Source organism: Dendrobates tinctorius, unplaced genomic scaffold (genome assembly GCF_039654945.1).
Source record: "Dendrobates tinctorius isolate UK_male_01 unplaced genomic scaffold, ASM3965494v1 ptg000272l, whole genome shotgun sequence".
Taxonomy (NCBI): Eukaryota; Metazoa; Chordata; class Amphibia; order Anura; family Dendrobatidae; genus Dendrobates; species Dendrobates tinctorius.
This window is the reverse complement of record NW_027361939.1, coordinates 11,370,205-11,387,987: the sequence shown is the minus strand read 5'-3', so window position 1 is coordinate 11,387,987 and position 17,783 is coordinate 11,370,205. Positions and strand designations below refer to the sequence as shown.

The 17,783-nt window shown below is 40.0% G+C and overlaps 24 non-coding genes across 24 annotated transcripts; all 24 read left to right on the top strand.

The window, feature by feature from the left end:
- Positions 1-142: 142 nt before the first annotated feature.
- On the top strand, positions 143-235 carry TRNAI-UAU (transfer RNA isoleucine (anticodon UAU)). Its single transcript is given in 2 exon segments — positions 143-180; positions 200-235. It is a non-coding gene; the product is annotated as a tRNA-Ile (tRNA).
- Positions 236-361: 126 nt separating this feature from the next.
- TRNAR-CCU (transfer RNA arginine (anticodon CCU)) lies at positions 362-434 on the top strand. Its single transcript has one exon. It is a non-coding gene; the product is annotated as a tRNA-Arg (tRNA).
- An 887-nt stretch (positions 435-1,321) lies between these two features.
- TRNAI-UAU (transfer RNA isoleucine (anticodon UAU)) lies at positions 1,322-1,414 on the top strand. Its single transcript is given in 2 exon segments — positions 1,322-1,359; positions 1,379-1,414. It is a non-coding gene; the product is annotated as a tRNA-Ile (tRNA).
- A 1,085-nt stretch (positions 1,415-2,499) lies between these two features.
- Positions 2,500-2,592, top strand: TRNAI-UAU (transfer RNA isoleucine (anticodon UAU)). Its single transcript is given in 2 exon segments — positions 2,500-2,537; positions 2,557-2,592. It is a non-coding gene; the product is annotated as a tRNA-Ile (tRNA).
- A 126-nt stretch (positions 2,593-2,718) lies between these two features.
- TRNAR-CCU (transfer RNA arginine (anticodon CCU)) lies at positions 2,719-2,791 on the top strand. Its single transcript has one exon. It is a non-coding gene; the product is annotated as a tRNA-Arg (tRNA).
- Positions 2,792-3,678: 887 nt separating this feature from the next.
- Positions 3,679-3,771, top strand: TRNAI-UAU (transfer RNA isoleucine (anticodon UAU)). Its single transcript is given in 2 exon segments — positions 3,679-3,716; positions 3,736-3,771. It is a non-coding gene; the product is annotated as a tRNA-Ile (tRNA).
- A 126-nt stretch (positions 3,772-3,897) lies between these two features.
- TRNAR-CCU (transfer RNA arginine (anticodon CCU)) lies at positions 3,898-3,970 on the top strand. Its single transcript has one exon. It is a non-coding gene; the product is annotated as a tRNA-Arg (tRNA).
- Positions 3,971-4,857: 887 nt separating this feature from the next.
- Positions 4,858-4,950, top strand: TRNAI-UAU (transfer RNA isoleucine (anticodon UAU)). Its single transcript is given in 2 exon segments — positions 4,858-4,895; positions 4,915-4,950. It is a non-coding gene; the product is annotated as a tRNA-Ile (tRNA).
- Positions 4,951-5,076: 126 nt separating this feature from the next.
- TRNAR-CCU (transfer RNA arginine (anticodon CCU)) lies at positions 5,077-5,149 on the top strand. Its single transcript has one exon. It is a non-coding gene; the product is annotated as a tRNA-Arg (tRNA).
- Positions 5,150-6,036: 887 nt separating this feature from the next.
- TRNAI-UAU (transfer RNA isoleucine (anticodon UAU)) lies at positions 6,037-6,129 on the top strand. The gene is given in 2 exon segments: positions 6,037-6,074; positions 6,094-6,129. It is a non-coding gene; the product is annotated as a tRNA-Ile (tRNA).
- Positions 6,130-7,214: 1,085 nt separating this feature from the next.
- On the top strand, positions 7,215-7,307 carry TRNAI-UAU (transfer RNA isoleucine (anticodon UAU)). The gene is given in 2 exon segments: positions 7,215-7,252; positions 7,272-7,307. It is a non-coding gene; the product is annotated as a tRNA-Ile (tRNA).
- A 126-nt stretch (positions 7,308-7,433) lies between these two features.
- On the top strand, positions 7,434-7,506 carry TRNAR-CCU (transfer RNA arginine (anticodon CCU)). Its single transcript has one exon. It is a non-coding gene; the product is annotated as a tRNA-Arg (tRNA).
- A 1,984-nt stretch (positions 7,507-9,490) lies between these two features.
- On the top strand, positions 9,491-9,583 carry TRNAI-UAU (transfer RNA isoleucine (anticodon UAU)). Its single transcript is given in 2 exon segments — positions 9,491-9,528; positions 9,548-9,583. It is a non-coding gene; the product is annotated as a tRNA-Ile (tRNA).
- Positions 9,584-9,708: 125 nt separating this feature from the next.
- Positions 9,709-9,782, top strand: TRNAR-CCU (transfer RNA arginine (anticodon CCU)). The gene has a single exon. It is a non-coding gene; the product is annotated as a tRNA-Arg (tRNA).
- Positions 9,783-10,811: 1,029 nt separating this feature from the next.
- TRNAR-CCU (transfer RNA arginine (anticodon CCU)) lies at positions 10,812-10,884 on the top strand. Its single transcript has one exon. It is a non-coding gene; the product is annotated as a tRNA-Arg (tRNA).
- An 887-nt stretch (positions 10,885-11,771) lies between these two features.
- Positions 11,772-11,864, top strand: TRNAI-UAU (transfer RNA isoleucine (anticodon UAU)). Its single transcript is given in 2 exon segments — positions 11,772-11,809; positions 11,829-11,864. It is a non-coding gene; the product is annotated as a tRNA-Ile (tRNA).
- A 126-nt stretch (positions 11,865-11,990) lies between these two features.
- Positions 11,991-12,063, top strand: TRNAR-CCU (transfer RNA arginine (anticodon CCU)). Its single transcript has one exon. It is a non-coding gene; the product is annotated as a tRNA-Arg (tRNA).
- Positions 12,064-12,950: 887 nt separating this feature from the next.
- TRNAI-UAU (transfer RNA isoleucine (anticodon UAU)) lies at positions 12,951-13,043 on the top strand. The gene is given in 2 exon segments: positions 12,951-12,988; positions 13,008-13,043. It is a non-coding gene; the product is annotated as a tRNA-Ile (tRNA).
- A 1,085-nt stretch (positions 13,044-14,128) lies between these two features.
- Positions 14,129-14,221, top strand: TRNAI-UAU (transfer RNA isoleucine (anticodon UAU)). Its single transcript is given in 2 exon segments — positions 14,129-14,166; positions 14,186-14,221. It is a non-coding gene; the product is annotated as a tRNA-Ile (tRNA).
- A 126-nt stretch (positions 14,222-14,347) lies between these two features.
- TRNAR-CCU (transfer RNA arginine (anticodon CCU)) lies at positions 14,348-14,420 on the top strand. The gene has a single exon. It is a non-coding gene; the product is annotated as a tRNA-Arg (tRNA).
- Positions 14,421-15,307: 887 nt separating this feature from the next.
- TRNAI-UAU (transfer RNA isoleucine (anticodon UAU)) lies at positions 15,308-15,400 on the top strand. Its single transcript is given in 2 exon segments — positions 15,308-15,345; positions 15,365-15,400. It is a non-coding gene; the product is annotated as a tRNA-Ile (tRNA).
- A 126-nt stretch (positions 15,401-15,526) lies between these two features.
- Positions 15,527-15,599, top strand: TRNAR-CCU (transfer RNA arginine (anticodon CCU)). Its single transcript has one exon. It is a non-coding gene; the product is annotated as a tRNA-Arg (tRNA).
- An 887-nt stretch (positions 15,600-16,486) lies between these two features.
- Positions 16,487-16,579, top strand: TRNAI-UAU (transfer RNA isoleucine (anticodon UAU)). Its single transcript is given in 2 exon segments — positions 16,487-16,524; positions 16,544-16,579. It is a non-coding gene; the product is annotated as a tRNA-Ile (tRNA).
- Positions 16,580-16,705: 126 nt separating this feature from the next.
- On the top strand, positions 16,706-16,778 carry TRNAR-CCU (transfer RNA arginine (anticodon CCU)). Its single transcript has one exon. It is a non-coding gene; the product is annotated as a tRNA-Arg (tRNA).
- Positions 16,779-17,783: the final 1,005 nt, after the last annotated feature.

The following is a 17,783-nucleotide window of genomic DNA, read 5'->3' as shown; positions in this document are numbered from 1 at the left end:
ATGGTAGAATACATATTGTCAAACATTATTATAACCCCCCGCCCAAACCTGTTGTAAGCAATAGTTAATTTCCTGAAGAACAATCCCCTTTCAAATGACTCTTTTTTTTGGAGAATTTATCCTTTCCATCCGTACCCGCTTGGCTCCAGTGGCGCAAACGGTCAGCGTGCGGGACTTATAAAGCAGTATCTGTTGAGCAATGCCGAGGTTGTGAGTTCGACCCTCACCTGGAGCATTCTTTTCTTGTCTTTCTTTAGTATTTTTGACTACTGAAGTAGTTGAATCGGTTCATGATTTGGTGGCGATTGCTTCACTCTTATGAGGAAAAAAAATTTTTTTGATTTTTTACCTTTGCTGTCCAGCCCCAGTGGCCTAATGGATAAGGCACTGGCCTCCTAAGCCAGGGATTGTGGGTTTGAGTCCCATCTGGGGTGCTTGTGGATTTCCCTTTCCAACAGCATCTCATGGAATGTTGATGGTGAAGGTGAAAACTGTTCTACTGGACGATTGTCTTGTTTTCTCGTGACTTAGTTCTTGCAAACCTCTGCCATTTAGAGCGATCCTTTCTATGTACTGAGAGAAGTGTTAACACGCAACAGTATCGACTTTGTGTGGCGGAAAAGCCTAGCATCTTAATTGTTTTCATCTTCATTAATGCCCCGAATACCACAGAGTATATTTTCTAAGATATGGATATGCTTTCAACCACACAATGTTTGCAAATCTCAAAATATAAAAGAATAAGTGAAAAAAGTGAACCATTTTTGGAACATTTTTGACAATGGTTTTCCATATCATGTTCTTTATTAAAAAACAAAATGAGTAATCTTTCAATTTTCACCCTGGCCACTGGAGCTATTTTGGACTCGTACATCCTGTCGTTCTCAAGCAGTTTCACCTTAATGTCAGAGGTTGGGTTACAAAGACTGACAACACCTCTGTACGCAGCTGTTAACACAGGATCTAGGAATCACAAAAGGTGATGTCACAGATGACCCTTTTGCCCCTGAATTCAGAAGAATTTTGGCAAACCCTCATTAGATGCTTCAATGCAAACTATAGCGTCAACGTGTGTTCATTGCAGCAATTGTACGAGCGCATTTCCTGAAAAAATCCCAGGATGTTTGAGTCTAAAAAGACCCAGCGCACAAATTTCTCATTATTAAGAAAGATTGCGATATGGTAGAATACATATTGTCAAACATTATTATAACCCCCCGCCCAAACCTGTTGTAAGCAATAGTTAATTTCCTGAAGAACAATCCCCTTTCAAATGTCTCTTTTTTTTGGAGAATTTATCCTTTCCAGCCGTACCCGCATGGCTCCAGTGGCGCAATCGGTCAGCGCGCGGTACTTATAAAGCAGTAACTGTTGAGCAATGCCGAGGTTGTGAGTTCGACCCTCACCTGGAGCATTCTTTTCTTGTCTTTCTTTAGTATTTTTGACTACTGAAGTAGTTGAATCGGTTCATGATTTGGTGGCGATTGCTTCACTCTTATGAGGAAAAAAAATTTTTTTGATTTTTTATCTTTGCTATCCAGCCCCAGTGGCCTAATGGATAAGGCACTGGCCTCTTAAGCCAGGGATTGTGGGTTCGAGTCCCATCTGGGGTGCTTATGGATTTTCCTTTCCAACAGCATCTCATGGAATGTTTATGTGCAGGTGAAAACTGTGCTACTGGACGATTGTCTTGTTTTCTCGTGACTTAGTTCTTGCAAACCTCTGCCATTTAGAGCGATCCTTTCTATGTACTGAGAGAAGTGTTAACACGCAACAGTATCGACTTTGTGTGGCGGAAAAGCCTAGCATCTTAATTGTTTTCATCTTCATTAATTCCCCGAATACCACAGAGTATATTTTCTAAGATATGGATATGCTTTCAACCACACAATGTTTGCAAATCTCAAAATATAAAAGAATAAGTGAAAAAAGTGAACCATTTTTGGAACATTTTTGACAATGGTTTTCCATATCATGTTCTTTATTAAAAAACAAAATGCGTAATCTTTCAATTTTCACCCTGGCCACTGGAGCTATTTTGGACTCGTACATCATGTCGTTCTCGAGCAGTTTCACCTTAATGTCAGAGGTAGGGTTACAAAGACTGACAACACCTCTGTACGCAGCTGTTAACACAGGATCTAGGAATCACAAAAGGTCATGTCACAGATGACCCTTTTGCCCCTGAATTCAGAAGAATTTTGGCAAACCCTCATTAGATGCTTCAATGCAAACTATAGCGTCAACGTGTGTTCATTGCAGCAAATGTACGAGCGCATTTCCTGAAAAAATCCCAGGATGTTTGAGTCTAAAAAGACCCAGCGCACAAATTTCTCATTTTTAAGAAAGATTGCGATATGGTAGAATACATATTGTCAAACATTATTATAACCCCCCGCCCAAACCTGTTGTAAGCAATAGTTAATTTCCTGAAGAACAATCCCCTTTCAAATGTCTCTTTTTTTTGGAGAATTTATCCTTTCCATCCGTACCCACATGGCTCCAGTGGTGCAATCGGTCAGCGCGCGGTACTTATAAAGCAGTAACTGTTGAGCAATGCCGAGATTGTGAGTTCGACCCTCACCTGGAGCATTCTTTTCTTGTCTTTCTTTAGTATTTTTGACTACTGAAGTAGTTTAATCGGTTCATGATTTGGTGGCGATTGCTTCACTCTTATGAGGAAAAAAAATTTTTTTGGTTTTTTACCTTTGCTATCCAGCCCCAGTGGCCTAATGGATAAGGCACTGGCCTCCTAAGCCAGGGATTGTGGGTTCGAGTCCCATCTGGGGTGCTTGTGGATTTCCCTTTCCAACAGCATCTCATGCAATGTTGATGATGCAGGTGAAAACTGTTCTACTGGACAATTGTCTTGTTTTCTCGTGACTTAGTTCTTGTAAACCTCTGCCATTTAGAGCGATCCTTTCTATGTACTGAGAGAAGTGTTAACACGCAACAGTATCGACTTTGTGTGGCGGAAAAGCCTAGCATCTTAATTGTTTTCATCTTCATTAATGCCCCGAATACCACAGAGTATATTTTCTAAGATATGGATATGCTTTCAACCACACAATGTTTGCAAATCTCAAAATATAAAAGAATAAGTGAAAAAAGTGAACCATTTTTGGAACATTTGTGACAATGGTTTTCCATATCATGTTCTTTATTAAAAAACAAAATGAGTAATCTTTCAATTTTCACCCTGGCCACTGGAGCTATTTTGGACTCGTACATCCTGTCGTTCTCGAGCAGTTTCACCTTAATGTCAGAGGTAGGGTTACAAAGACTGACAACACCTCTGTACGCAGCTGTTAACACAGGATCTAGGAATCACAAAAGGTGATGTCACAGATGACCCTTTTGCCCCTGAATTCAGAAGAATTTTGGCAAACCCTCATTAGATGCTTCAATGCAAACTATAGCGTCAACGTGTGTTCATTGCAGCAAATGTACGAGCGCATTTCCTGAAAAAATCCCAGGATGTTTGAGTCTAAAAAGACCCAGCGCACAAATTTCTCATTTTTAAGAAAGATTGCGATATGGTAGAATACATATTGTCAAACATTATTATAACCCCCCGCCCAAACCTGTTGTAAGCAATAGTTAATTTCCTGAAGAACAATCCCCTTTCAAATGTCTCTTTTTTTTGGAGAATTTATCCTTTCCATCCGTACCCACATGGCTCCAGTGGTGCAATCGGTCAGCGCGCGGTACTTATAAAGCAGTAACTGTTGAGCAATGCCGAGATTGTGAGTTCGACCCTCACCTGGAGCATTCTTTTCTTGTCTTTCTTTAGTATTTTTGACTACTGAAGTAGTTTAATCGGTTCATGATTTGGTGGCGATTGCTTCACTCTTATGAGGAAAAAAAATTTTTTTGGTTTTTTACCTTTGCTATCCAGCCCCAGTGGCCTAATGGATAAGGCACTGGCCTCCTAAGCCAGGGATTGTGGGTTCGAGTCCCATCTGGGGTGCTTGTGGATTTCCCTTTCCAACAGCATCTCATGCAATGTTGATGATGCAGGTGAAAACTGTTCTACTGGACAATTGTCTTGTTTTCTCGTGACTTAGTTCTTGTAAACCTCTGCCATTTAGAGCGATCCTTTCTATGTACTGAGAGAAGTGTTAACACGCAACAGTATCGACTTTGTGTGGCGGAAAAGCCTAGCATCTTAATTGTTTTCATCTTCATTAATGCCCCGAATACCACAGAGTATATTTTCTAAGATATGGATATGCTTTCAACCACACAATGTTTGCAAATCTCAAAATATAAAAGAATAAGTGAAAAAAGTGAACCATTTTTGGAACATTTGTGACAATGGTTTTCCATATCATGTTCTTTATTAAAAAACAAAATGAGTAATCTTTCAATTTTCACCCTGGCCACTGGAGCTATTTTGGACTCGTACATCCTGTCGTTCTCGAGCAGTTTCACCTTAATGTCAGAGGTAGGGTTACAAAGACTGACAACACCTCTGTACGCAGCTGTTAACACAGGATCTAGGAATCACAAAAGGTGATGTCACAGATGACCCTTTTGCCCCTGAATTCAGAAGAATTTTGGCAAACCCTCATTAGATGCTTCAATGCAAACTATAGCGTCAACGTGTGTTCATTGCAGCAAATGTACGAGCGCATTTCCTGAAAAAATCCCAGGATGTTTGAGTCTAAAAAGACCCAGCGCACAAATTTCTCATTTTTAAGAAAGATTGCGATATGGTAGAATACATATTGTCAAACATTATTATAACCCCCCGCCCAAACCTGTTGTAAGCAATAGTTAATTTCCTGAAGAACAATCCCCTTTCAAATGTCTCTTTTTTTTGGAGAATTTATCCTTTCCATCCGTACCCACATGGCTCCAGTGGCGCAATCGGTCAGCGCGCGGTACTTATAAAGCAGTAACTGTTGAGCAATGCCGAGGTTGTGAGTTCGACCCTCACCTGGAGCATTCTTTTCTTGTCTTTCTTTAGTATTTTTGACTACTGAAGTAGTTTAATCGGTTCATGATTTGGTGGCGATTGCTTCACTCTTATGAGGAAAAAAAATTTTTTTGTTTTTTTACCTTTGCTATCCAGCCCCAGTGGCCTAATGGATAAGGCACTGGCCTCCTAAGCCAGGGATTGTGGGTTCGAGTGCCATCTGGGGTGCTTGTGGATTTCCCTTTCCAACAGCATCTCATGCAATGTTGATGATGCAGGTGAAAACTGTTCTGCTGGACAATTGTCTTGTTTTCTCGTGACTTAGTTCTTGTAAACCTCTGCCATTTAGAGCGATCCTTTCTATGTACTGAGAGAAGTGTTAACACGCAACAGTATCGACTTTGTGTGGCGGAAAAGCCTAGCATCTTAATTGTTTTCATCTTCATTAATGCCCCGAATACCACAGAGTATATTTTCTAAGATATGGATATGCTTTCAACCACACAATGTTTGCAAATCTCAAAATATAAAAGAATAAGTGAAAAAAGTGAACCATTTTTGGAACATTTGTGACAATGGTTTTCCATATCATGTTCTTTATTAAAAAACAAAATGAGTAATCTTTCAATTTTCACCCTGGCCACTGGAGCTATTTTGGACTCGTACATCCTGTCGTTCTCGAGCAGTTTCACCTTAATGTCAGAGGTAGGGTTACAAAGACTGACAACACCTCTGTACGCAGCTGTTAACACAGGATCTAGGAATCACAAAAGGTGATGTCACAGATGACCCTTTTGCCCCTGAATTCTGAAGAATTTTGGCAAACCCTCATTAGATGCTTCAATGCAAACTATAGCGTCAACGTGTGTTCATTGCAGCAATTGTACGAGTGCATTTCCTGAAAAAATCCCAGGATGTTTGAGCCTAAAAAGACCCAGCGCACAAATTTCTCATTTTTAAGAAAGATTGCGATATGGTAGAATACATATTGTCAAACATTATTATAACCCCCCGCCCAAACCTGTTGTAAGCAATAGTTAATTTCCTGAAGAACAATCCCCTTTCAAATGTCTCTTTTTTTTGGAGAATTTATCATTTCCATCCTTACCCGCATGGCTCCAGTGGCGCAATCGGTCAGCGCGCGGTACTTATAAAGCAGTAACTGTTGAGCAATGCCGAGGTTGTGAGTTCGACCCTCACCTGGAGCATTCTTTTCTTGTCTTTCTTTAGTATTTTTGACTACTGAAGTAGTTGAATCGGTTCATGATTTGGTGGCGATTGCTTCACTCTTATGAGGAAAAAAAATTTTTTTGATTTTTTATCTTTGCTATCCAGCCCCAGTGGCCTAATGGATAAGGCACTGGCCTCTTAAGCCAGGGATTGTGGGTTCGAGTCCCATCTGGGGTGCTTATGGATTTTCCTTTCCAACAGCATCTCATGGAATGTTTATGTGCAGGTGAAAACTGTGCTACTGGACGATTGTCTTGTTTTCTCGTGACTTAGTTCTTGCAAACCTCTGCCATTTAGAGCGATCCTTTCTATGTACTGAGAGAAGTGTTAACACGCAACAGTATCGACTTTGTGTGGCGGAAAAGCCTAGCATCTTAATTGTTTTCATCTTCATTAATTCCCCGAATACCACAGAGTATATTTTCTAAGATATGGATATGCTTTCAACCACACAATGTTTGCAAATCTCAAAATATAAAAGAATAAGTGAAAAAAGTGAACCATTTTTGGAACATTTTTGACAATGGTTTTCCATATCATGTTCTTTATTAAAAAACAAAATGCGTAATCTTTCAATTTTCACCCTGGCCACTGGAGCTATTTTGGACTCGTACATCATGTCGTTCTCGAGCAGTTTCACCTTAATGTCAGAGGTAGGGTTACAAAGACTGACAACACCTCTGTACGCAGCTGTTAACACAGGATCTAGGAATCACAAAAGGTCATGTCACAGATGACCCTTTTGCCCCTGAATTCAGAAGAATTTTGGCAAACCCTCATTAGATGCTTCAATGCAAACTATAGCGTCAACGTGTGTTCATTGCAGCAAATGTACGAGCGCATTTCCTGAAAAAATCCCAGGATGTTTGAGTCTAAAAAGACCCAGCGCACAAATTTCTCATTTTTAAGAAAGATTGCGATATGGTAGAATACATATTGTCAAACATTATTATAACCCCCCGCCCAAACCTGTTGTAAGCAATAGTTAATTTCCTGAAGAACAATCCCCTTTCAAATGTCTCTTTTTTTTGGAGAATTTATCCTTTCCATCCGTACCCACATGGCTCCAGTGGTGCAATCGGTCAGCGCGCGGTACTTATAAAGCAGTAACTGTTGAGCAATGCCGAGATTGTGAGTTCGACCCTCACCTGGAGCATTCTTTTCTTGTCTTTCTTTAGTATTTTTGACTACTGAAGTAGTTGAATCGGTTCATGATTTGGTGGCGATTGCTTCACTCTTATGAGGAAAAAAAATTTTTTTGGTTTTTTACCTTTGCTATCCAGCCCCAGTGGCCTAATGGATAAGGCACTGGCCTCCTAAGCCAGGGATTGTGGGTTCGAGTCCCATCTGGGGTGCTTGTGGATTTCCCTTTCCAACAGCATCTCATGCAATGTTGATGATGCAGGTGAAAACTGTTCTACTGGACAATTGTCTTGTTTTCTCGTGACTTAGTTCTTGTAAACCTCTGCCATTTAGAGCGATCCTTTCTATGTACTGAGAGAAGTGTTAACACGCAACAGTATCGACTTTGTGTGGCGGAAAAGCCTAGCATCTTAATTGTTTTCATCTTCATTAATGCCCCGAATACCACAGAGTATATTTTCTAAGATATGGATATGCTTTCAACCACACAATGTTTGCAAATCTCAAAATATAAAAGAATAAGTGAAAAAAGTGAACCATTTTTGGAACATTTGTGACAATGGTTTTCCATATCATGTTCTTTATTAAAAAACAAAATGAGTAATCTTTCAATTTTCACCCTGGCCACTGGAGCTATTTTGGACTCGTACATCCTGTCGTTCTCGAGCAGTTTCACCTTAATGTCAGAGGTAGGGTTACAAAGACTGACAACACCTCTGTACGCAGCTGTTAACACAGGATCTAGGAATCACAAAAGGTGATGTCACAGATGACCCTTTTGCCCCTGAATTCAGAAGAATTTTGGCAAACCCTCATTAGATGCTTCAATGCAAACTATAGCGTCAACGTGTGTTCATTGCAGCAAATGTACGAGCGCATTTCCTGAAAAAATCCCAGGATGTTTGAGTCTAAAAAGACCCAGCGCACAAATTTCTCATTTTTAAGAAAGATTGCGATATGGTAGAATACATATTGTCACACATTATTATAACCCCCCGCCCAAACCTGTTGTAAGCAATAGTTAATTTCCTGAAGAACAATCCCCTTTCAAATGTCTCTTTTTTTTGGAGAATTTTTCCTTTCCATCCGTAACCGCATGGCTCCAGTGGCGCAATCTGTCAGCGCGCGTTACTTATAAAGCAGTAACTGTTGAGCAATGCCGAGGTTGTGAGTTCGACCCTCACCTGGAGCTTTCTTGTCTTTCTTTAGTATTTTTGACTACTGAAGTAGTTGAATCGGTTCATGATTTGGTGGCGATTGCTTCACTCTTATGAGGAAAAAAATTTTTTTTGATATTTTACCTTTGCTATCCAGCCCCAGTGGCCTAATGGATAAGGCACTGGAATGTTGATGGTGCAGGTGAAAACTGTTCTACTGGACGATTGTCTTGTTTTCTCGTGACTTAGTTCTTGCAAACCTCTGCCATTTAGAGCGATCCTTTCTATGTACTGAGAGAAGTGTTAACACGCAACAGCATCGACTTTGTGTGGCGGAAAAGCCTAGCATCTTAATTGTTTTCATCTTCATTAATGCCCCGAATACCACAGAGTATATTTTCTAAGATATGGATATGCTTTCAACCACACAATGTTTGCAAATCTCAAAATATAAAAGAATAAGTGAAAAAAGTGAACCATTTTTGGAACATTTTTGACAATGGTTTTTCATATCATGTTCTTTATTAAAAAACAAAATGAGTAATCTTTCAATTTTCATCCTGGCCATTGGAGCTATTTTGGACTCGTACATCCTGTCGTTCTAGAGCAGTTTCACCTTAATGTCAGAGGTAGGGTTACAAAGACTGACAACACCTCTGTACGCAGCTGTTAACACAGGATCTAGGAATCACAAAAGGTCATGTCACAGATGACCCTTTTGCCCCTGAATTCAGAAGAATTTTGGCAAACCCGCATTAGATGCTTCAATGCAAACTATAGCGTCAACGTGTGTTCATTGCAGCAAATGTACGAGCGCATTTCCTGAAAAAATCCCAGGATGTTTGAGTCTAAAAAGACCCAGTGCACAAATTTCTCATTTTTAAGAAAGATTGCGATATGGTAGAATACATATTGTCAAACATTATTATAACCCCCCGTCCAAACCTGTTGTAAGCAATAGTTAATTTCCTGAAGAACAATCCCCTTTCAAATGTCTCTTTTTTTTGGTGAATTTATCCTTTACATCCATACCCGCATGGCTCCAGTGGCGCAATCGGTCAGCGCGCTGTACTTATAAAGCAGTAACTGTTGAGCAATGCCGAGGTTGTGAATTCGACCCTCACCTGGAGCATTCTTTTCTTGTCTTTCTTTAGTATTTTTGACTACTGAAGTAGTTGAATCGGTTCATGATTTGGTGGCAATTGCTTCACTCTTATGAGGAAAAAATTTTTTTTTGATTTTTCACCTTTGCTATCCACCCCCAGTGGCCTAATGGATAAGGCACTGGCCTCCTAAGCCAGGGATTGTGGGTTCAAGTCCCATCTGGGGTGCTTGTGGTTTTCCCTTTCTAGTTCTTGCAAACCTCTGCCATTTAGAGCGATCCTTTCTATGTACTGAGAGAAGTGTTAACACGCAACAGTATCGACTTTGTGTGGCGGAAAAGCCTAGCATCTTAATTGTTTTCATCTTCATTAATGCCCCGAATACCACAGAGTATATTTTCTAAGATATGGATATGATTTCAACGACACAATGTTTGCAAATCTCAAAATATAAAAGAATAAGTGAAAAAAGTGAACCATTTTTGGAACATTTTTGACAATGGTTTTCCATATCATGTTCTTTATTAAAAAACAAAATGAGTAATCTTTCAATTTTCACCCTGGCCACTGGAGCTATTTTGGACTCGTACATCCTGTCGTTCTCGAGAAGTTTCACCTTAATGTCAGAGGTAGGGTTACAAAGACTGACAACACCTCTGTACGCAGCTCTTAACACAGGACCTAGGAATCACAAAAGGTGATGTCACAGATGAACCTTTTGCCCCTGAATTCAGAAGAATTTTGGCAAACCCTCATGAGATGCTTCAATGCAAACTATAGCGTCAACGTTTGTTCATTGCAGCAAATGTACGAGCGCACTTCCTGAAAAAATCCCAGGATGTTTGAGTCTAAAAAGACCCAGCGCACAAATTTCTCATTTTTAAGAAAGATTGCGATATGGTAGAATACATATTGTCAAACATTATTATAACCCCCTGCCCAAACCTGTTGTAAGCAATAGTTAATTTCCTGAAGAACAATCCCCTTTCAAGTGTCTCTTTTTTTGGAGAATTTATCCTTTCCATCCATACCCGCATGGCTCCAGTGGTGAAATCGGTCAGCGCGCGGTACTTATAAAGCAGTAACTGTTGAGCAATGCTGAGGATGTGAGTTCGACTCTCACCTGGAGCATTCTTTTCTTGTCTTTCTTTAGTATTTTTGACTACTGAAGTAGTTGAATCGGTTCATGATTTGGTGGCGATTGCTTCACTCTTATGAGGAAAAAATTTTTTTTTGATTTTTTACCTTTGCTATCCAGCCCCAGTGGCCTAATGGATAAGGCACTGGCCTCCTAAGCCAGGGATTGTGGGTTCGCGTCCCATCTGGGGTGCTTGTGGATTTCCCTTTCCAACAGCATCTCATGGAATGTTGATGGTGCAGGTGAAAACTGCTCTATTGGACGATTGTCTTGTTTTCTCGTGACTTAGTTCTTGCAAACCTCTGCCATTTAGAGCGATCCTTTCTATGTACTGAGAGAAGTGTTAACACGCAACAGTATCGACTTTGTGTGGCGGAAAAGCCTAGCATCTTAATTGTTTTCATCTTCATTAATGCCCCGAATACCACAGAGTATATTTTCTAAGATATGGATATGCTTTCAACCACACAATGTTTGCAAATCTCAAAATATAAAAGAATAAGTGAAAAAAGTGAACCATTTTTGGAACATTTTTGACAATGGTTTTCCATATCATGTTCTTTATTAAAAAAAAAAATGAGTAATCTTTCAATTTTCACCCTGGCCACTGGAGCTATTTTGGACTCGTACATCCTGTCGTTCTCGAGCAGTTTCACCTTAATGTCAGAGGTAGGGTTACAAAGACTGACAACACCTCTGTACGCAGCTGTTAACACAGGATCTAGGAATCACAAGAGGTGATGTCACAGATGACCCTTTTGACCCTGAATTCAGAAGAATTTTGGCAAACCCTCATTAGATGCTTCAATGCAAACTATAGCGTCAACGTGTGTTCATTGCAGCAAATGTACGAGCGCATTTCCTGAAAAAATCCCAGGATGTTTGAGTCTAAAAAGACCCAGCGCACAAATTTCTCATTTTTAAGAAAGATTGCGATATGGTAGAATACATATTGTCAAACATTATTATAACCCCCCGCCCAAACCTGTTGTAAGCAATAGTTAATTTCCTGAAGAACAATCCCCTTTCAAATGACTCTTTTTTTTGGAGAATTTATCCTTTCCATCCGTACCCGCTTGGCTCCAGTGGCGCAAACGGTCAGCGTGCGGGACTTATAAAGCAGTATCTGTTGAGCAATGCCGAGGTTGTGAGTTCGACCCTCACCTGGAGCATTCTTTTCTTGTCTTTCTTTAGTATTTTTGACTACTGAAGTAGTTGAATCGGTTCATGATTTGGTGGCGATTGCTTCACTCTTATGAGGAAAAAAAATTTTTTTGATTTTTTACCTTTGCTGTCCAGCCCCAGTGGCCTAATGGATAAGGCACTGGCCTCCTAAGCCAGGGATTGTGGGTTTGAGTCCCATCTGGGGTGCTTGTGGATTTCCCTTTCCAACAGCATCTCATGGAATGTTGATGGTGAAGGTGAAAACTGTTCTACTGGACGATTGTCTTGTTTTCTCGTGACTTAGTTCTTGCAAACCTCTGCCATTTAGAGCGATCCTTTCTATGTACTGAGAGAAGTGTTAACACGCAACAGTATCGACTTTGTGTGGCGGAAAAGCCTAGCATCTTAATTGTTTTCATCTTCATTAATGCCCCGAATACCACAGAGTATATTTTCTAAGATATGGATATGCTTTCAACCACACAATGTTTGCAAATCTCAAAATATAAAAGAATAAGTGAAAAAAGTGAACCATTTTTGGAACATTTTTGACAATGGTTTTCCATATCATGTTCTTTATTAAAAAACAAAATGAGTAATCTTTCAATTTTCACCCTGGCCACTGGAGCTATTTTGGACTCGTACATCCTGTCGTTCTCAAGCAGTTTCACCTTAATGTCAGAGGTTGGGTTACAAAGACTGACAACACCTCTGTACGCAGCTGTTAACACAGGATCTAGGAATCACAAAAGGTGATGTCACAGATGACCCTTTTGCCCCTGAATTCAGAAGAATTTTGGCAAACCCTCATTAGATGCTTCAATGCAAACTATAGCGTCAACGTGTGTTCATTGCAGCAATTGTACGAGCGCATTTCCTGAAAAAATCCCAGGATGTTTGAGTCTAAAAAGACCCAGCGCACAAATTTCTCATTATTAAGAAAGATTGCGATATGGTAGAATACATATTGTCAAACATTATTATAACCCCCCGCCCAAACCTGTTGTAAGCAATAGTTAATTTCCTGAAGAACAATCCCCTTTCAAATGTCTCTTTTTTTTGGAGAATTTATCCTTTCCAGCCGTACCCGCATGGCTCCAGTGGCGCAATCGGTCAGCGCGCGGTACTTATAAAGCAGTAACTGTTGAGCAATGCCGAGGTTGTGAGTTCGACCCTCACCTGGAGCATTCTTTTCTTGTCTTTCTTTAGTATTTTTGACTACTGAAGTAGTTGAATCGGTTCATGATTTGGTGGCGATTGCTTCACTCTTATGAGGAAAAAAAATTTTTTTGATTTTTTATCTTTGCTATCCAGCCCCAGTGGCCTAATGGATAAGGCACTGGCCTCTTAAGCCAGGGATTGTGGGTTCGAGTCCCATCTGGGGTGCTTATGGATTTTCCTTTCCAACAGCATCTCATGGAATGTTTATGTGCAGGTGAAAACTGTGCTACTGGACGATTGTCTTGTTTTCTCGTGACTTAGTTCTTGCAAACCTCTGCCATTTAGAGCGATCCTTTCTATGTACTGAGAGAAGTGTTAACACGCAACAGTATCGACTTTGTGTGGCGGAAAAGCCTAGCATCTTAATTGTTTTCATCTTCATTAATTCCCCGAATACCACAGAGTATATTTTCTAAGATATGGATATGCTTTCAACCACACAATGTTTGCAAATCTCAAAATATAAAAGAATAAGTGAAAAAAGTGAACCATTTTTGGAACATTTTTGACAATGGTTTTCCATATCATGTTCTTTATTAAAAAACAAAATGCGTAATCTTTCAATTTTCACCCTGGCCACTGGAGCTATTTTGGACTCGTACATCATGTCGTTCTCGAGCAGTTTCACCTTAATGTCAGAGGTAGGGTTACAAAGACTGACAACACCTCTGTACGCAGCTGTTAACACAGGATCTAGGAATCACAAAAGGTCATGTCACAGATGACCCTTTTGCCCCTGAATTCAGAAGAATTTTGGCAAACCCTCATTAGATGCTTCAATGCAAACTATAGCGTCAACGTGTGTTCATTGCAGCAAATGTACGAGCGCATTTCCTGAAAAAATCCCAGGATGTTTGAGTCTAAAAAGACCCAGCGCACAAATTTCTCATTTTTAAGAAAGATTGCGATATGGTAGAATACATATTGTCAAACATTATTATAACCCCCCGCCCAAACCTGTTGTAAGCAATAGTTAATTTCCTGAAGAACAATCCCCTTTCAAATGTCTCTTTTTTTTGGAGAATTTATCCTTTCCATCCGTACCCACATGGCTCCAGTGGTGCAATCGGTCAGCGCGCGGTACTTATAAAGCAGTAACTGTTGAGCAATGCCGAGATTGTGAGTTCGACCCTCACCTGGAGCATTCTTTTCTTGTCTTTCTTTAGTATTTTTGACTACTGAAGTAGTTTAATCGGTTCATGATTTGGTGGCGATTGCTTCACTCTTATGAGGAAAAAAAATTTTTTTGGTTTTTTACCTTTGCTATCCAGCCCCAGTGGCCTAATGGATAAGGCACTGGCCTCCTAAGCCAGGGATTGTGGGTTCGAGTCCCATCTGGGGTGCTTGTGGATTTCCCTTTCCAACAGCATCTCATGCAATGTTGATGATGCAGGTGAAAACTGTTCTACTGGACAATTGTCTTGTTTTCTCGTGACTTAGTTCTTGTAAACCTCTGCCATTTAGAGCGATCCTTTCTATGTACTGAGAGAAGTGTTAACACGCAACAGTATCGACTTTGTGTGGCGGAAAAGCCTAGCATCTTAATTGTTTTCATCTTCATTAATGCCCCGAATACCACAGAGTATATTTTCTAAGATATGGATATGCTTTCAACCACACAATGTTTGCAAATCTCAAAATATAAAAGAATAAGTGAAAAAAGTGAACCATTTTTGGAACATTTGTGACAATGGTTTTCCATATCATGTTCTTTATTAAAAAACAAAATGAGTAATCTTTCAATTTTCACCCTGGCCACTGGAGCTATTTTGGACTCGTACATCCTGTCGTTCTCGAGCAGTTTCACCTTAATGTCAGAGGTAGGGTTACAAAGACTGACAACACCTCTGTACGCAGCTGTTAACACAGGATCTAGGAATCACAAAAGGTGATGTCACAGATGACCCTTTTGCCCCTGAATTCAGAAGAATTTTGGCAAACCCTCATTAGATGCTTCAATGCAAACTATAGCGTCAACGTGTGTTCATTGCAGCAAATGTACGAGCGCATTTCCTGAAAAAATCCCAGGATGTTTGAGTCTAAAAAGACCCAGCGCACAAATTTCTCATTTTTAAGAAAGATTGCGATATGGTAGAATACATATTGTCAAACATTATTATAACCCCCCGCCCAAACCTGTTGTAAGCAATAGTTAATTTCCTGAAGAACAATCCCCTTTCAAATGTCTCTTTTTTTTGGAGAATTTATCCTTTCCATCCGTACCCACATGGCTCCAGTGGTGCAATCGGTCAGCGCGCGGTACTTATAAAGCAGTAACTGTTGAGCAATGCCGAGATTGTGAGTTCGACCCTCACCTGGAGCATTCTTTTCTTGTCTTTCTTTAGTATTTTTGACTACTGAAGTAGTTTAATCGGTTCATGATTTGGTGGCGATTGCTTCACTCTTATGAGGAAAAAAAATTTTTTTGGTTTTTTACCTTTGCTATCCAGCCCCAGTGGCCTAATGGATAAGGCACTGGCCTCCTAAGCCAGGGATTGTGGGTTCGAGTCCCATCTGGGGTGCTTGTGGATTTCCCTTTCCAACAGCATCTCATGCAATGTTGATGATGCAGGTGAAAACTGTTCTACTGGACAATTGTCTTGTTTTCTCGTGACTTAGTTCTTGTAAACCTCTGCCATTTAGAGCGATCCTTTCTATGTACTGAGAGAAGTGTTAACACGCAACAGTATCGACTTTGTGTGGCGGAAAAGCCTAGCATCTTAATTGTTTTCATCTTCATTAATGCCCCGAATACCACAGAGTATATTTTCTAAGATATGGATATGCTTTCAACCACACAATGTTTGCAAATCTCAAAATATAAAAGAATAAGTGAAAAAAGTGAACCATTTTTGGAACATTTGTGACAATGGTTTTCCATATCATGTTCTTTATTAAAAAACAAAATGAGTAATCTTTCAATTTTCACCCTGGCCACTGGAGCTATTTTGGACTCGTACATCCTGTCGTTCTCGAGCAGTTTCACCTTAATGTCAGAGGTAGGGTTACAAAGACTGACAACACCTCTGTACGCAGCTGTTAACACAGGATCTAGGAATCACAAAAGGTGATGTCACAGATGACCCTTTTGCCCCTGAATTCAGAAGAATTTTGGCAAACCCTCATTAGATGCTTCAATGCAAACTATAGCGTCAACGTGTGTTCATTGCAGCAAATGTACGAGCGCATTTCCTGAAAAAATCCCAGGATGTTTGAGTCTAAAAAGACCCAGCGCACAAATTTCTCATTTTTAAGAAAGATTGCGATATGGTAGAATACATATTGTCAAACATTATTATAACCCCCCGCCCAAACCTGTTGTAAGCAATAGTTAATTTCCTGAAGAACAATCCCCTTTCAAATGTCTCTTTTTTTTGGAGAATTTATCCTTTCCATCCGTACCCACATGGCTCCAGTGGCGCAATCGGTCAGCGCGCGGTACTTATAAAGCAGTAACTGTTGAGCAATGCCGAGGTTGTGAGTTCGACCCTCACCTGGAGCATTCTTTTCTTGTCTTTCTTTAGTATTTTTGACTACTGAAGTAGTTTAATCGGTTCATGATTTGGTGGCGATTGCTTCACTCTTATGAGGAAAAAAAATTTTTTTGTTTTTTTACCTTTGCTATCCAGCCCCAGTGGCCTAATGGATAAGGCACTGGCCTCCTAAGCCAGGGATTGTGGGTTCGAGTGCCATCTGGGGTGCTTGTGGATTTCCCTTTCCAACAGCATCTCATGCAATGTTGATGATGCAGGTGAAAACTGTTCTGCTGGACAATTGTCTTGTTTTCTCGTGACTTAGTTCTTGTAAACCTCTGCCATTTAGAGCGATCCTTTCTATGTACTGAGAGAAGTGTTAACACGCAACAGTATCGACTTTGTGTGGCGGAAAAGCCTAGCATCTTAATTGTTTTCATCTTCATTAATGCCCCGAATACCACAGAGTATATTTTCTAAGATATGGATATGCTTTCAACCACACAATGTTTGCAAATCTCAAAATATAAAAGAATAAGTGAAAAAAGTGAACCATTTTTGGAACATTTGTGACAATGGTTTTCCATATCATGTTCTTTATTAAAAAACAAAATGAGTAATCTTTCAATTTTCACCCTGGCCACTGGAGCTATTTTGGACTCGTACATCCTGTCGTTCTCGAGCAGTTTCACCTTAATGTCAGAGGTAGGGTTACAAAGACTGACAACACCTCTGTACGCAGCTGTTAACACAGGATCTAGGAATCACAAAAGGTGATGTCACAGATGACCCTTTTGCCCCTGAATTCTGAAGAATTTTGGCAAACCCTCATTAGATGCTTCAATGCAAACTATAGCGTCAACGTGTGTTCATTGCAGCAATTGTACGAGCGCATTTCCTGAAAAAATCCCAGGATGTTTGAGTCTAAAAAGACCCAGCGAACAAATTTCTCATTTTTAAGAAAGATTGCGATATGGTAGAATACATATTGTCAAACATTATTATAACCCCCCGCCCAAACCTGTTGTAAGCAATAGTTAATTTCCTGAAGAACAATCCCCTTTCAAATGTCTCTTTTTTTTGGAGAATTTATCCTTTACATATAGATGTATGGGGGAGACAGGTATCCTTTACATGTGGGGGAGACAGGTTATGGTTGGCTTTGTAGGTCAATGTTTGCAGTTTGTTGGAAAGAAATCTCGGCACTCATGTGTAGAATAAGTGCTTATTTAA